The sequence below is a fragment of the Sapajus apella genome, unplaced genomic scaffold (genome assembly GCF_009761245.1).
Source record: "Sapajus apella isolate SASKATOON/1434 unplaced genomic scaffold, GSC_monkey_1.0 scaffold17, whole genome shotgun sequence".
Classification (NCBI taxonomy): Eukaryota; Metazoa; Chordata; class Mammalia; order Primates; family Cebidae; genus Sapajus; species Sapajus apella.
In genome coordinates this window covers 8,184,491-8,200,621 of record NW_022436957.1, presented here as the reverse complement: position 1 = coordinate 8,200,621, position 16,131 = coordinate 8,184,491, and the positions used below count along the sequence as shown (strand labels likewise).

Here is a 16,131-nt window from a genome sequence, read left to right as displayed (position 1 = left end):
CACTGGTGTCTGTTAGGGATTCTTTGGGCTCCTTCAGTCTCCATCAGGTCTTTTTGCTCTTCCTCAGTCCTTTGGTCTTTCTCCTTTGAGAGTCTCAAGCCTGGTCCACTCTCCCCTGTGGCTCTGTTTCTATGTTGCTTTCCTCTGAGCGTGCTTCCCCACCTGTTCAGATTCAGAGGCAGCACATGAGCACACCATTGGGTTCCAGCCCATGGGTGAAGATCCTCTTATGTATTATTTGATCTCATCCCCTGGTATAGTTACTCCATTTTGTAGATCTTCCTTCCAGGATCCATCTGCCCAGACTCTATCTCTGGATTATCGTGTCAGCAGTCCATTTATAATTTGACCATAGTTGTAATGGTCTCCTAGGAAGTCCTGCTTGCCATCCACCTGCATGTGAATCTAAATAACATACTAAGATGCAACTACTTGGGTATATATTTGCAACTATATGTGAAATCATATTCTTGTAACTGGGACACAATTTCTTCCCCCCCAAAAATACTTAATAAAGTAGAGTAAAGAGAATAACACTTCATGAGTGTATAAGAACACTTTTGCCTAATTTCTTAATAATTTTAATCAACTTTAAGCAAGCTTGGCCTGCCTTAATACCTAAAAGTTGGAACACTGAAGGAGCATGTTTCCTTACAGTCAGTTTCATAGTTTCTATATCAAGAGTGAGAAACCATCCTGATTCCCTCCTTTACAGTTCACAGGCCTCTGGATAGGGTTCAAATATTTTTCAAGTCTAAACGTGAGGAAATCACATGGCTTACTGTTTTCTGTATTGGTTGTAAAAACCTCCAGTGACATTCACTAATTCTGTGCTTTCACTCTAGCTGATCATCACAGATGTCAGACAGGTTACTGGAATCCTATAAGCACAAGTTGTTGGGATGGGATCCTTAAAGTTTATATGGAATATGTTCCTCTTTGGCTGAGGACTCCAGCGGGTACCCTGAGAGCCAATTGGGCTTTGGCGACAGAAGCCCCCAGACTCATCCATAGAACTCACCTTGGCCCATTTTCTAGCTGTATATCAGCATTTTTCTGAATCATCTCAGGTAAATTGCTTTACCTCTCAGTCTCTCTGTCATCTCAACCATACAGTGGAGACACTATGAACTCTCTATTTCCCTGTGCCATTCTGATAATTAGATAATGTCCAAAAACCACTCCAGGCTCTTCACAAAAGGCTGCTCTGTAAATATAAGATATCACAATTGCTTTGATCAATCATGTTAGGAAATAAATCAAGCACAGGCGTTCCTGACTTCCAGCATCACAGAACTCTTCCCAGTCATTTTAACAGGCAAGGCAAGGTCGGGTCCTCAAAGAAATGATTATTGCAGCAACTTGCAGTCCCAGTGGGGCTCTGGACACCTTTCACAGGTAGAACAGATACTTGCTTTAGTTCAAGAAAAATAGTTCACATGACAGAAACTAAATTGCTCATCCAAGTTAGCTGAAATATTCTGGAACATAGGCTCAGCTTATTTTCTCTCTTTTCTACTGTCATGCAGCTGTACATACTCTAATTAAAGGTAAGAAGATAATGACACTCCAGTTTCAAATGAAAGTGAAGGAAAACTGGTATGAGTCCTCTTAGGCTTTGCTCTTTGAGCTTGCGCTTTTCTAAACTCAGTACTCATTGTGTAAAACTATATTTCTGAAAATTTAGTAACATATTTTATAAAGTATTTGCTTTTTACTTCGACATTTTGCCATAAACTGTATATTTATACCTTGAAAAACTCACAAAAAATTATTCCTTGGAAGAACCTAACTGGTACCTTAAACAAAACATTAAATAATCAAAACAGAGTGTAAAAGATACACTTTTATGGGCTCAGAACAATCAAAGAATGTGTTATCAATCAAAATCATTTTCCCTACCAAGTTACCATACAGTTGAGCCCTAGTACCAGGGTGGAATCCATTAGAAGCTAAAACTTCCAATACTGATTTCACCCAGAGACTTTGCATTCTCTACTCAAAATTTTTGTCCCTATTCTCAGCTTCTCATCCTCAGATCAGAATCACAGGTTCTGGTGCTGAAACATCAATCTACATGTAAGTCTACATTCATGAAATAATGAATCCTTGAGTAATCACCAGCATTGTTTCTCAAGTGAAATACCATTGAATGATGCATACTTGAACATCTCTCTTCTTTTTGAGAACCAATATTTATATGCCAGGAATGCTTTATTCTGTTTTGTTAACTCTGCTGCTAACAAACTGCCTTGCTCCCAATTTAAAGTTTTGAAAAAGTCCTCTGAAAGGTGCACAACACACATACACACACACACACACAGACATGCATATCAGTAAAATAGATATATTTTAATAACATATTACAAATTATCATGTGTCTATTCAATTGGGTATTCATTGAAATAAATATTCAGTAGATTCTGTTTTAAAGGGTGATAAAAGAAAATACCCTGAAGATCTAAAGAGCAGCAGACTTATTTTTAAATTGTAATTTATATGAAGACTGCATTGGAAACCATGGACTCACATGTCCACATAACTGTACTTCAGCTCCCTGAGGGCAAATACAATACCTAGTTTAATTAAAACTTATCCATCTATTTTTAATGCAGCATGTAAAAGAGCCCAAAGAGGTACACAAGAGATTTACCAGGCACAAGTTAAGTTTATAGTCACAAAATTCATCAATTACTTGCACGGAATTTATATTGCCAAAGATACTGCTTACTTCAAAGAGTCTTGATTTAAACCCAACGCATGTAAAAATTGTTTACAAAAGATGGCACTAAATTTCATTAAGTGGTTGACATCTTTTAACCTAGAACTTCACCCTCTCCTCAAGATTGTTCCCTAAGGAATGTGGTAAACTATTTATCTTTAGAAAGGAATCTAAGGCAAAAGTCACATTTCCCAGGGTTTCTGTGTCTCTGAAAGCCATTTCTTACTAGATTTTGGGAAAGCGAGCTATTAGAACCACTACTTCAAAACACCAAAGGAATTATTAAGATGAGATTTCACCTAAAAGAATACAGAGGCAGAAAAGAATGTACTAATTCATCTCTGTGGTCAAAACTTTGCTTTTCACCAGGATTCTCACTGAAAACCCTCCTGTTTCAGGGACACAAGTACAATAAAGTTCTGAGTACTTGGGGACAAGAAGAGATATCGTCATGTGGAAAAGTAACTTCTGACCCATAAGTCAGCAGCAAGACAAAATCTCTCCCTTTCTCTACTGATCCATTGGCCAAGAAAATCTAAGTCATACATCATCCTCCCAAAAGTGAAATACAACTCCCTCTTTCTCCGTGCAATCTCCCCTCAGCTTACATGTTCCTACACACAGCACACACTTCATGGTTTACCTTTTAATTACTGGATTCCGTCAAGGGTCCTTCCTAATATATCCAGCAGGAATGCAAGATGACGAGTGCTCTTCACCCCCAAGTGGCATTTGACTCCACTCCATGCAATCACTCAGTGCAGTATGGATGAATACGCCAAGTTCAGGTTCACTGCCCTACAGAGTCTTTATTCCTCAGAACACATGACTAGAGAGCAAGCGAGCACTGCTGCTGGTGATGCTTCACTCCTGTTAAAACTAATTGAAAAGGCATATTGCGAAAAGCTCTCTACAGGCTCACTCTCCTTACCCTTGCTGTGACAAAGTTAAAGCTGTAGCCTTGGAAAAGAACAACAGAAAAAATACAACACCAACTGCCTCTCCGGAGGAGTTTTCTCTTCCAGCAAAACATTATCTCCAGCAGGTTTGAAGACAACAGGTGAAACCACAAATGAAGCCTTGAACTTTATTACCCAAAAAAGCCCAGGCAAAACTGCAAGAGTGCCATCCAAGCATCAGTCGCCCCCACTGGTGCCTCTTTGCAACGTACCTTGGGTGCACACTGAGGCCAGCAAATAACATCTAATAAACAGCAGAGAACGCGACCGATAGCTTAACCTTGCTCCTGTCTTCAAAGATGCCAGACTGTTCTGTTTGCACAGGACTCTCCTTTTACCAACATTCAATTTGAATGAGCCAGTGCAAATGCACTGCTCGTCAGCTCCTCAGAACAGGATGCATTTATGTGAAACACGAGGAGAATGCCTAATGCCAAGGCATCCTCTGCATTCCCAGGAGCTTTTATTACAGGACTAGCTTACATTTCACTGCCAGCACCCGCTGCACTTCTGTGAGCATTATGACTTCTAGCCAACATCTCATCCACACACTTACATACACCTGAAACGTTGTGATTGTCTGGTTTTCAGAGAGGCACCTTTTGTGGGCTCTCATCTGCACCCAGGGAGATACTCTGAGTGATTGTGATGTTGGGTGAGCAGAATGTCATGCTGCTCTTTTCTCTTTCAATCAGCAACTTTCAAGACTGGGAAAAATGACCACCGGATGCATTGTGGTGTGTCAGCTTTATGCTGAGAAGTAACGGCTCTGCAGTCCTTCATTCGAAATGGATCCAGGAAAACAGGCGCTGGGGCTTTAATTCATCTTTGTTCCATGACATTAAACACAACCTTAATGAAACCTACTGTCCAAAAAGTGTGTGATCGCATAACTTGTGGCTACCAGGCCACTGCCAACATCCCATTTTATTACCTGTTACCAGCAGTGGAGGAAAGTATTTTTCCTGGTACATTTAATTTTACGTTTTTCCCCTCATGTGAGGTTCACATTTGACTGAGTTGCAAAGGCAGCATTGTTATGGTGGCTTTTTTCCCCCTTAAAATTGCCCCAAATGTCTAGCCTGGTTTGGGGATTAAATTTGCATGGCTATGTTGCCCTATATGCTTTTGTGTTTAGATATGTAGGGTAGAATCTCAGTGTGGCCTGGGAGGCTGGAAAATATGTGAGCCTTATTTTTTTCCTTTTCTTTCTTTTTCTTTGAGATGGAATTTTGCTCTTGTTGCCCAGGCTGGAGTGCAATGGCGTGATCTCGGCTCACCACAACCTCCGCCTCCTGGGTTCAAGCAATTCTCCCACCTCAGCCTCTTGAGTATCTGGGATTATAGACATGTGCCACCATGCCCGGCTAATTTTGTATTTTTAGTAGAGACAGGGTTTCTCCATGTTGGTCAGGTTGGTCTCGAACTCCAAACCTCAGGTGATCCACCCACCTTGGCCTCCCAAAGTGCTGGGATTACAGGCGTGAGCCACTGGTGAGTCTTCTTTCACAACCTGTGAGTCTGGTAAACATGCATCTGGATACAGTAGGAGCATTTGCCTGAGACCTTTGTTACAGGGAGTGAGATGACTGAGGTTGACTGACACCCTGGGGAAGCAGCAAGCATCCCATTGTGAGGAAGTACCTAGGAACTTTGGCAGGAGTATTTCTTTGGGAAATGCAGACTGTCATCACTCAGGTCCAAGGAGTTCTGCTCTGTTCGGCAGATCAAGAAACTCTATTTGGTCACTTTAACCAGGGCTTACACAGATCTCTGGAAAATTATACTAACCAAACTCATAGGAGGCTGAGTTACAAGCCAAATAATAATTGATAAATTCTAATTCACCCAATAAATAACATATGACAAAGGGAATATCTTTCAAATGGTCAGAATTTTCACATCTGCACTGAGCTTGACACAACTCTCCACCTTTTTTCTGGATTCAGTTACTTGGGGTTGCTTATTTTTGTTCTTATTATTTTATTTCAGGTGCACACAATGACACTAAGAAACAAAGAAAGAAAAATTCTAGTACAAAACCAAGCATAAAATTGCTGTACAATATTACCTTCAATGAGTTACTCTGAAACTGTAGCCAATTTTCCTTCCATAGATGAAGAAACTGTATGTGCAGGTGAATGAGTCTGTGTGTGTGTGTGTGTGTGTGTGTGTGTGTGTGTGTGTATGTCTGTACCTGCACATGCACACACATTGATAGTATTGGAATAAATATCCAAGTTATGTAAATCTCATCCTAGGAGTCAACAGAAAATTAAAAATACGGTTAAGATAATTCACAAATAGTTGGTAAATCGACAGGTTAAAAAATAACATCTAGTCGATTCTGAGACTCAATGCCAGACCTAAGTATACAAATATAGTTTCTAATCATAGCACAGACATGTGAAGCCATTAGTATAAGCCTGGGGAGCATGAGTGGTGATAGGGAAGGAGAAACAGATGCATATGTTAGCACCAATGATTAGGAGGGAAATTTTTCAGGCAAATGTTCCATCTAGCTTTCTCAGAAGGAAAGGAAGGTTTTTATGATTATGATTGCTCACAGGGAGCCTGGACAATCAGATGAGGCCTCCCAGTATTTGAGGGCATATGGAAACAGCTGGTAGGAAATGGTGACTATAAATATCAGTTCAAAAACTCCTAATCGAAGATGCTCAGGATGGATCAATTCATGTATCCATTCATTTATTCCAGTAAACATTTCTAGAATGCCTCCCAGGGGCCATGCTTGGCCCTACCATCGAGGAACAAAGAAATGAATGATACATCATACCTTCTGAAAAGATGGGGCTCATGGTCTTAGAATTCAGGATGCCTTTCCCCATTTCCCAAAGAAATATTTCTGTCAAAGTCCCAGAAAAAGACAAGAATTCCACAGGAGGGATTTCAGACCCATCAGAAATAGCTCTGTGATTCTAATAAGCTGACTCCCTCCCATTTTCCCAAATATGTTGGGAAGAAAAGCTGTGAAGCAGCCATGGATGGCTGGGCCTTGAAATTCCAGCAGGAACTGCAGATGATTGGCTTTCTCCATGTGGATGCCTTCCAAATTGCCAGCTGTGGTGGGTACAACTTAGGCCTCCACGACCTTGACCTTCTAGTGTTATGCGTGTGGTGTTGTTGATAGCAAGAGACTTTTAGGCGTAATGAAGGTTATTGATCAGCTGACCTTAAAATGGGGAGATTGTCCTAGATTATATGGATGGCTCCAATGTATTAATAATCTCACAAGCCCTTAAAGGCAGAAAAGTAATGCAGAAGAAGAAGTGAGAGAGACTGAAAGCATGAGAAGAATCCAATTTACCACTGTGGGCTTGCAGATGAAGGGGACGCACGTCAAGAGTATCAGGACCTCAGTCCTACAACTGCAAGGAACTGAATTCTGCCAACAAACTGAGTCTAGAAGAGCACCCAGGCTCTAGAAGTGGTGAACCTCAAGCCTGGCTGATACCTTGATTTTAGCTTGGTAAAACCCTTAGCAGAGAATCCAGCCCTGTTACGACATATACGTCTGACTTAGAAAAACTGTGTGATTATAAATTGAGTTGTTTAAGTCACTGAATTAGTATAATTTATTGTACAGCAATAGATAACTAAAAAACCAGCTATGCCTGTGGTCAGAGTGTATAATCTGCAAGCCAGCCATCCTGCTTTGCAGACTGTGCCCATTCATTTGGCTCACTTGTGAAGATGGTAACTCCTACCAGTGACACAGATGTCACTGCAAATAGACAAGCCAAGTCTAGAAGACACTAGGTCAGGATGGGGACAGCCAGAGACTGGAAGATAATTCTAAGACCAATGGAACAGAAAGGGGAGCATATCATAAACCAGTGGCAAACGTTCTTCTAGGTTCTGAGGATTCAGAGGTAAGTATGGCAAGATTCTTGTGTTTAAGGGGCTTAGAGTAGAATGGGGGAGAATGGGTAACTAATGGGTAACTAATGGGAAGCAAAGCAGAACTAAGTGAGGTGCTAGGAGTGGAGGATAGAGCTATTTGTTCTATTTGGAAGTACAGGTGGTGTGACTACCCAAACCGCCAGCTGGATGCAAACTAGCCCCCAAGAAACACCATCAACTGTCAAAATGCCAAGGTCTTACATAAAGATGGGCTCTGACCCTGCACTTGCATGGCTCTGCCTTCCTACCCTCACCCTAGTCTTAGCCCTCTTGGATTTGGCTTTTCTTTAAAATGGTAACTAAGGTGTTGTTCATCTCAGACCTTTTTGCATTCATTTTGATTTCTTAAAGGGTTGCCTTCCAATACTATTTATCTCGATTATGGCATATTTGGCATCCCCTGAAGTTTTGGTCCCCAGGCGGGTGGCTAACCTGCCTCACCCTAGTGAGAAATAAGCAGAGCTGGCCAGGCAGTGAGGGGCCTGGTGGGGGAGGTAGGGAGTCAGTCCAAGCCCAACATCAATAATTCTGGCATGGATCCTACAGGCTTTGGGGAAATGATTTCCCATTTGAGGTTATGCTTTCTAATTTGAGACTCAAAGAAAGTCTCATTTCTCTCTAGTCTGGAAATGCAGAGTCTAAAATTCTTCAAAATAGTATCTTTTTGAATGGGTAGCCTGACTCCTAAACTTATCAACAGCTCCTAGTTGCATAAAGATTTATAAAATATGAATCTACTTAGGCACAGCAACTTTATTGTTAAATCAGGATAATTTCACTGCAGAAAATCTACAGACCACTCATATGGGAAATCCAACCTAAAGCAAGGCAAACTGAATTTAATGCTTTGGGGAAATTCAGGGAGAGCTAAGTCAGAGTTAGGATGGAAGTTTTCTGTAATCTTAGCATGATGAGGTCAAGCTACTTCTGCAACTTTATGCAGGTCGTGATGCGGCTTGCCAGAACTGCCAAGTGACATATGTAATGCAGGTAACCAAGCAATCCCAGGACCCTCTGTTCCCCCTTTGAAAGGCGGCCACCTTTGTGGGCTTCATTTTCTGCTTTAGTAAAAGGAATGCTGGTCTCCAAAATGGTGTGCAAAGAAAACGCTGTTTCCCAGTGGCTAACTTCGTATTTAATTGGATCGTTTTTATAATGAAGAGGATTCTTTTACCCTCAAGATCTAAAAATAGCAGGAGACCACACAGTTTGGGCTTTGGATTACTGGCTTCTTTGCTTTGTTTAGTTGGGAGATAATATTATTCTATTGTCAGGTTGTTGCTGGTTCCTTCTAGCAGTGAGTGGGCTTAACACAAAAGGTGTTCTCTGGGCCAATTTAAACCAGCAGGTAGAAATTGTTACACATCTGAATCAAAACACGGGAAAAGTATATGCTACTTGCCTTGATAAACTCCCACTATTTAATATCTGGGATTGAGGTTTTGAAAAGCAACCACTCTGTAGAGTTTAGGCATTCAGCATCTAATTATTACTTAATGCCAGAACTCTCTTTATAGCTCCAGAATAATTAAAATGCAAAAACAGGAGTGCAATGTCATAGGAGAATTTGAATTTTTAAACACGCAGGTTAAAGCATGTGAAATGTTATATTCTCTCTGCAAAATGAATTATTTCCTCTCCACTAAGCAGTCGGTTAGAACTTCAATAATCAAGAGAACACAAAGAGCAAACTGGGTGGTCAAACTGCCTAGTGAAAACATTAGGTTGTGCATACTGTGATTATGCACTTGACTTTACAAATCAAGGGCTAGGTTATACAAGGTTTTAAAACTTTGTACCTGATGAAGACCAAAACACAAGTAAACTATCCTGTAACCTGTGAGGCAGCAAGAAGAGAGAAGTCAGCGGGGCTGCTCCTTAAAGTTCTAAAAGGACTTCTTGCTCCATTGCGGCACTAGAGAACAGAGTTTGGTCAATCAACTCCTTGCTTGTCCTGAGGACCCAGTCCCAGAAACATGGTGTTTAGGCCCTGCAGTACCTCAGTACTGTTGCTTGTATTGAATCATACCCTGACACTTCTACAACTCAGAGCTCACTCTCCTCTAAGGAAGTGCCTCAAACCCATTTGAAAGGGATAACAGCTCCATCAGCATTGACAAAAAGGAAAAAGACACATCATCTGCCTGGGATCCTTCTAGAAACCTAATTAACTAGGAGGCTCAATATACAGAACCTATACTGCAAAAGGCAATAGCCTAGACACACTCTGCTTAGAGAACCCAGCACACCTAGTCTTACCAGCATTATCAGGAATCAGATCCTGCTACTTTGGAAGACAAGGAAATACTGCTAGTAGGGATGGTGACAGGTGGAACAGAACACAAGGAAGAACATTCCAGCAGGTCCTGGGAAGAGCTAATATCACAGCTTTAGCCAAGGCTTCAGAGGGCCTGTAAGGCTAGGCTACAGCTCTCATCCCAGGCGTTCACTGGAATTAACGTGGAAATCATTAAAAATGCCCATACCTGGCCTCATTACTGAGATTCTGATGTAATTGGTCTGGAATGTGACCTGGTCATCAGGATTTTTAAAAGAATCTCAGGTGATGCTTTTGTTCAGCCAAGGTTGGCAGGAACCAGGGTAAGGCTGACAGGTTTCCAGCAGCTTCTGAAAGTTAGCGAATGTCAAACACCAGGAGACTGCCCATGGCTGACATTAAATTGACTACAGAGACAGGAAATCTGAATCAAATCAAGAAACACTGATGGAGCCCAGACTTCTGGATAAGCACAGGAGATGATGAGTGGGTGAGTCTTCTCTGCAGAGGAGCAGGGCTGACTTTCTGGAAGTATCTTAGCGCTTATCAGAAGCTACCATTCTACATGTACTCACATTTAGAGTTGCTTGATAAAGCATAGAATTCCCAGTTAAGTACGAATTTCAGATAAACAATGTTTTTTAGTATAGTTATATCTCAACCATTGCATGGGATAATAATTTTTAGAATAAGTATACCCCAAATGTTGCATGGGATAATAGCTTTTAGTATAAGTTATGTCCCCATTATTGCAGGATCCATACTTACACTAAACATTGTTTGTTGTTTACCTGAAGTGCAAATTGAACTGTGCATCCAATGTTTTTTTATTTGCTACATGTGGCCACTCTATTCATATCCTTTACCATTATCATAGGCATATTTGTTAATCTCATGTGTCAGCCACTGTGCTAAGTATTTAGCATACTGTAGCACATTTAATCTCCCCAGAAAGTACCATTGTACAGATCTAGAGGTTGCCTGTAGCATAATAAGCACTCCTTAAATGATTGCAATCACTGTCATGACATTCTAACAAGTTGAAGGCAAAGAAATCTTTGAAATACTCATATTAAAATGAAACCAAAAGAAACTCTTCATGTAGGAATTTCATGCTCAGTTTTTTAAGTCACAAGCAAATCAGTTTTGAAAATAAGGATTAATGATGGACATTCCTCCTCTCCTTCCAAGCTGCTTCTTCTCTTCTTGTCCTTATACCCACCCTCTCAAGTATCTTGGCCCATCATAATTCTCAGACTTTATGGTGACCAGATAATCTGGCTGGGCTATGGACGGATCAGAAGCAATACTCATCAGGCTATGCCATATGGGTAGCCAATTCTTTATTGTGATTTTTTTGGGGAAATATAAATGTCATTGGATGATTTATACTAAGAAATACAGATACTACAAAACCATTAAAACAAGTATACAAAATTCAAATAGAGAAGGGGTTGATACAATTTCAAAAGAAAACCTAGGCTGAAGATAGCTAGTGTATGGCAATTTAATGTAAAACAAAACCACAGGTTTCCTGGAAGTCAAGGCAAAAAGGGAAAATAAACTATTTCTGCATTCCCTATCCAATAAGAGGAAGCACTCTTAATCAGGAGAGAGATATTTCCCCTGGCAATGATACTACTATATTACCTACTTGTTAAATAAGTAAGCCTCCCTGGACAACATAGTAGACTGGGTCTATTTTTTATCTCACTGAAGATATAGATGTTTTCTGGGTTCCAGAGATTCTTAATGATAAAGTTCCTGAAGATAAGCGATTGAGAACAAATATTTAAAATATGTTTATGGAAGAATGTTTGGGTTCTAGCAATTTTTACAAAGGCCAGATGTTCCACTGACTAAAGCTTTAAGAACTACAACTACAGGCCAGGATTCACCAGAATCCTTCCTTATTCTCACATAATTCTTTTATCTTTGTAACACTTGTAACATTTTGTAAGCATCTGCCAAACCCCTGCCTTCTGCACGTGAGCGGATTTTCGCAGCTGGAAGGCTGGATCTTGGAGAGAGACACTGCCCCGGCGCTACAGGCAGCTCTAGGAAGCACTGCCTTTGAGTTTGTTTTGTTGCTCCAGTAAGGTTTTCTCCTCCATATGGTCAAGGCTAAGCACAGAGGGACAGTGCATTTCCCTGAGAGTACTGACATGAGCCTCCTAGGTGAAGTAGCTAGAATCACTCCCATTGATTAATTGGGCTTTTGCTTTCTGTTACCTTTCTTCATCTGCTTTCACACTTTAAAAATTTTATTTATTTGTTATTATTTATTTATTTATTTATTTATTTTTGTAGAAATGGGGTCTCACTGGGTTGCCCAGGCTGGTCTCAAACTCCTGGGTTGAAGTGATCCTCTTACCTTGGCCTCCCAAAGTGCTGGGGTTACAGGTGTGAGCCATTATACCTGGCCCAAGTTCAAAAACTTTAAATGAAGTGACCAATTGGAAGCAAATTCCCTGTGGACATTCTCTTTGTGAATTGTGTTCACAAACAGATACAATTTTTCTTAAAAATTCGGAAAATTGTAATGAATGAAAGAGCATTTACTCAATACTAGAAAGCTCACATACAAAAGTTCAGTCCAATAAAAAACAGAGCCATTAAGGATTGGAGAGGAGGCAAAAAGCATATACACATATGACACATAAAAATACATACATTATACATATTTCTATCTAATAGAGGAAGAAAATCACGACTCTGAATTGTTGATTTAGATTACTACTAGTGACTAAGTCCAACATCGTTGGCATAGGAACTAGGCCTGTTTGAACTTGGCCTCAGCCTTCCTTACTGATTTCTATTCATACCCACATCAAACTATGTTTCTTGACCCTATCATGCATCTTGTACTTCAGGGCCCTGCTTTATAATGGCAATTTCCACTGACTATGAGACTCTCACTATTTCTCTCCAACGATTAAATTCCTACATACCTTTCAAGATCTAGATTAAAGACCACCTCCTCCATGAAGTCCTCCCAGAATGCCGCAGCCATGGTTATTGGCCACCTTGGTATTTTATGTAGACCTATAACACTTCTTACATTGTTTAATTATGCATTTGGGTGTGTTTCCCATTCTAAACTACACATCTTCTATTCAGAAGTTTTCTTTTTTGCATCTCCAGTGTTGAAAAAGTATTCAGCTCAAATCCCAAATAAACATGTGTTGCATTTAAGTTGAAATCAATTCAGACAAAAAGGAAATGTGACTTAAATGATATAACCTATGCTCGAAAACAGGATTTCTTAAACCTTGTTTGGACACAGACCAGCATGGTTGCAATTACTTGCATGTTGTCATAAACTATTAAAGAATTCTCAAAATGAAAAAAAAAATTGAGTTTATTTTAATTAAAAACAAAATTAAGGCCAGGCACAGTGGCTTACACCTGTAATCCCAGCACTTTGGGAGGCTGAGGGGGGGTAGATTACCTGAGGTCAGGAGTTTGAGGACAGCCTGCCAAACATGGGGAAACCTCATTTCTACTAAACATACAAAAGATTAGCTGGGCATGGTGGCAGGCACCTATAATCCTAGCAACTCAGGAGGCTGAGGCAGGAGAATCGCTTGAACCTGGGAGGTGGAGCTCCCGCCACTGCACTCCAGCCTGGGCTACAAGGGCAAAACTCCGTCTCTAAATAAATAAATAAATAAATAAATAAAGTTTGAGTTTATTTAATTAACAAATGCTCTTAGATAGAGCAGATTGCCCCTTGAAAGGGAAATGAGTCCCCAAATCAAGGAATGCAAATGATACAGTGTTACAAAGTTCTGTTTTCTGGGGACAACTGATGAAGGTAGAGAGTAATTAAAGATCAAGTGGGATAAAGATGAAGGGTGAGGCAGAGGAAGGGGGAAGGAAAGGAGGAGGACGGTCAGAAACTGTTTAAATTTGTTCTCAATTTATTATATGCTTTTTGTAAGTCTGGTGTTAACTTATGGCTTTTATTACATATCATTGGTTTGTTTTTTTGTTTTCTTCTTGAGACAGAGTCTGACTCTGTCTCCCAGGCTGGAGTGCAGTGGTACAATCTCGGCTCACTGCAACATCCCTACCCGTGTTCAAGCTATTTTTGTGCCTTGGTCTCCTGAGTAGCTGGGACTACAGGCTCCCTCTATCAGGCCCGGCTAATTTTTGTATTTTTAATAGAGACAGGGTTTCACCATGTTAGCCAGGCTGGTCTCGAACTCCCGAACTCAAGTGATCTGCCCACCTCAGCCTGCCAAAGTGCTGGGATTACAGGTGTGAGCCACCACACCCAGCCACCCAGCCGTGTTGTTTTTAGATAACAGGTCATGTTTAAATGTTTTTAATCTATTGACTTGGAAAAAAAAAATAGCACAAAACAGAAAACGTAAAAAATGTTCCCTCGTCAGGTAGTAATCTGCCAACCATTCTTTTTATTTTTGTATTCCCTTCTTAATTTAGCACTGGGCCTCACTTTACTGGAAATAATACAGCACAAATAATTTATACTGTTTTTTCTAATTTTGGTGGTACAATATATTCAGTCTCTTTCTTCCTCCTGGTAATGTCAGCTGTTGTACACACTTGTCTCCAGCTACCTGAATGGTACAGGCCAAAGCTTTGGACTGCAGTGTCACTGTTTTATGTATTTCATCTCCTTTAGCACTTGCTCTGAGTGTTATGGGGAGGAAACTGAGGTACAGAGATGTAGCCACTTGCTCAACCTAGGCAGTCTACTCTAGGGGGCCAGCTCTTCACCACCACTCTCTTCTGTCTTCCAGGGGAAAAGCCAAGCTCTGGGATATACCAGAAAGAGAGGGCTTCTGCAATGGATTGGTAATGGTCATTGCGTTAGAGGTGTCATTTCCACAGATGCTAAGGTCATGCAGGAGGATGGGTGAAAAAGAGATCTAAACCTAGGTAGAACGTCTGATTAGTGGGTGTCAGTGATGAGGATAAACAGGTATAGTCAGGTATCCAAAGCTCCTAAGAAGAGTTTTTATTTGTTTTGCATGAAGATGAAAGTATATTTAGCCCATTTATTTTTTATTTCCTTTTTATGTAACATGATAAATCCCTTCCACAAAACTCTTCACTAGCTCCTAACATCACCTGACTTAAGGTTCTACCTCGACATCATCTCCTTCACCTTCCATGTTTAATCCGTGGCCAAGTCCATCAGTTTTACATCCTGAAAGGACCTTGAAGTATCTCCTTTCCCTCATGGTTATTGCCACCATCCAACACTTTTTGCTGCCCCAAGCACCATCAATTCCTCCTGAACTAGGCAGCAGCACTGTAACTGAACTCCTTATAACTCCACCCTGATCCCATGCCCTCTAATCATCACTCTGCACTCTGCCTTCCACAAATCCTTGTCTAAGTGGAAATGGAAATGGGGAATTAGGGCAGCCACTAAGGATGGTTCATCGCACAACTCAAGAAGGTGCTATGTACAATGTAGCCATGATTCCAGGAGGCAATCATCATTAGCATGAAATGTGAAGGGTTCCCCTGGGGTAGACAGTGCTGCAGTGCTGTATGTGCAGGCCGGAATGGGATCGGGAAGGGGCAGTACTACCCACCCAGAGGTGGTCTAACAGGATAGAAACCTCATCTGCATTTTAAAAAGGGCAAAAAGGCAGGAGAGGGGAAGTTTGGAGTTTATAGAAAACTGAGCATTCATGTTTGAGAACTTCTAGTCATCCAGTTCTTCCCTGCTAATTCTAGGCAGGTATGTGAATAAAAAAGCAAGGTTGTATTTGTCCCTATTGTTTCACCTGCTCCCAGGCAAGTACAAGCCATGGACTAGGAAAAGCAAAGGCTTGGTCTCCTGATGCCCCCAGGGAGCTGGAAGTGCACAGTCTATGTGCCTGCCTAGTCTTTGATTATGCTCCCTGCCCTGGCCATTACCCCAGACAGATGCCCACACAGAGAGAGAAGAAGCGGAACAGGATGAACTCTGGTGGGTTGGCACCCCTCTCCTCTGGTCCTCTGGGCTGCAGCCACCTCAAGGCTTAGCTGCTACACGCTCAGCCCCATTCAGCTTTCAGCTCAGGTGGCACTGGCTCAAGGCCCTTGCTCAATGCCCCATGGTCCCTGCAGATTTATTTCAATGCACATGCCATTTGGCCGTGTGCCATTGGATCCAATGCCCCTCTCCTAAGAGACTGTATATCCATCAGAGCAAGCACTGGGTCACTCTTGTGAGATATCGTATTTCCTGAGCTGGCATAGAGTATGGCCTATGGCGACACTGG

At 41.2% G+C, this 16,131-nt stretch overlaps 1 protein-coding gene across 7 annotated transcripts in view; it reads right to left on the bottom strand.

The window, feature by feature from the left end:
* The window catches only part of FRMPD4 (FERM and PDZ domain containing 4), an 895,030-nt gene that overhangs the window by 332,332 nt on the left and 546,567 nt on the right, over positions 1–16,131 (bottom strand). The window lies entirely within an intron of this gene.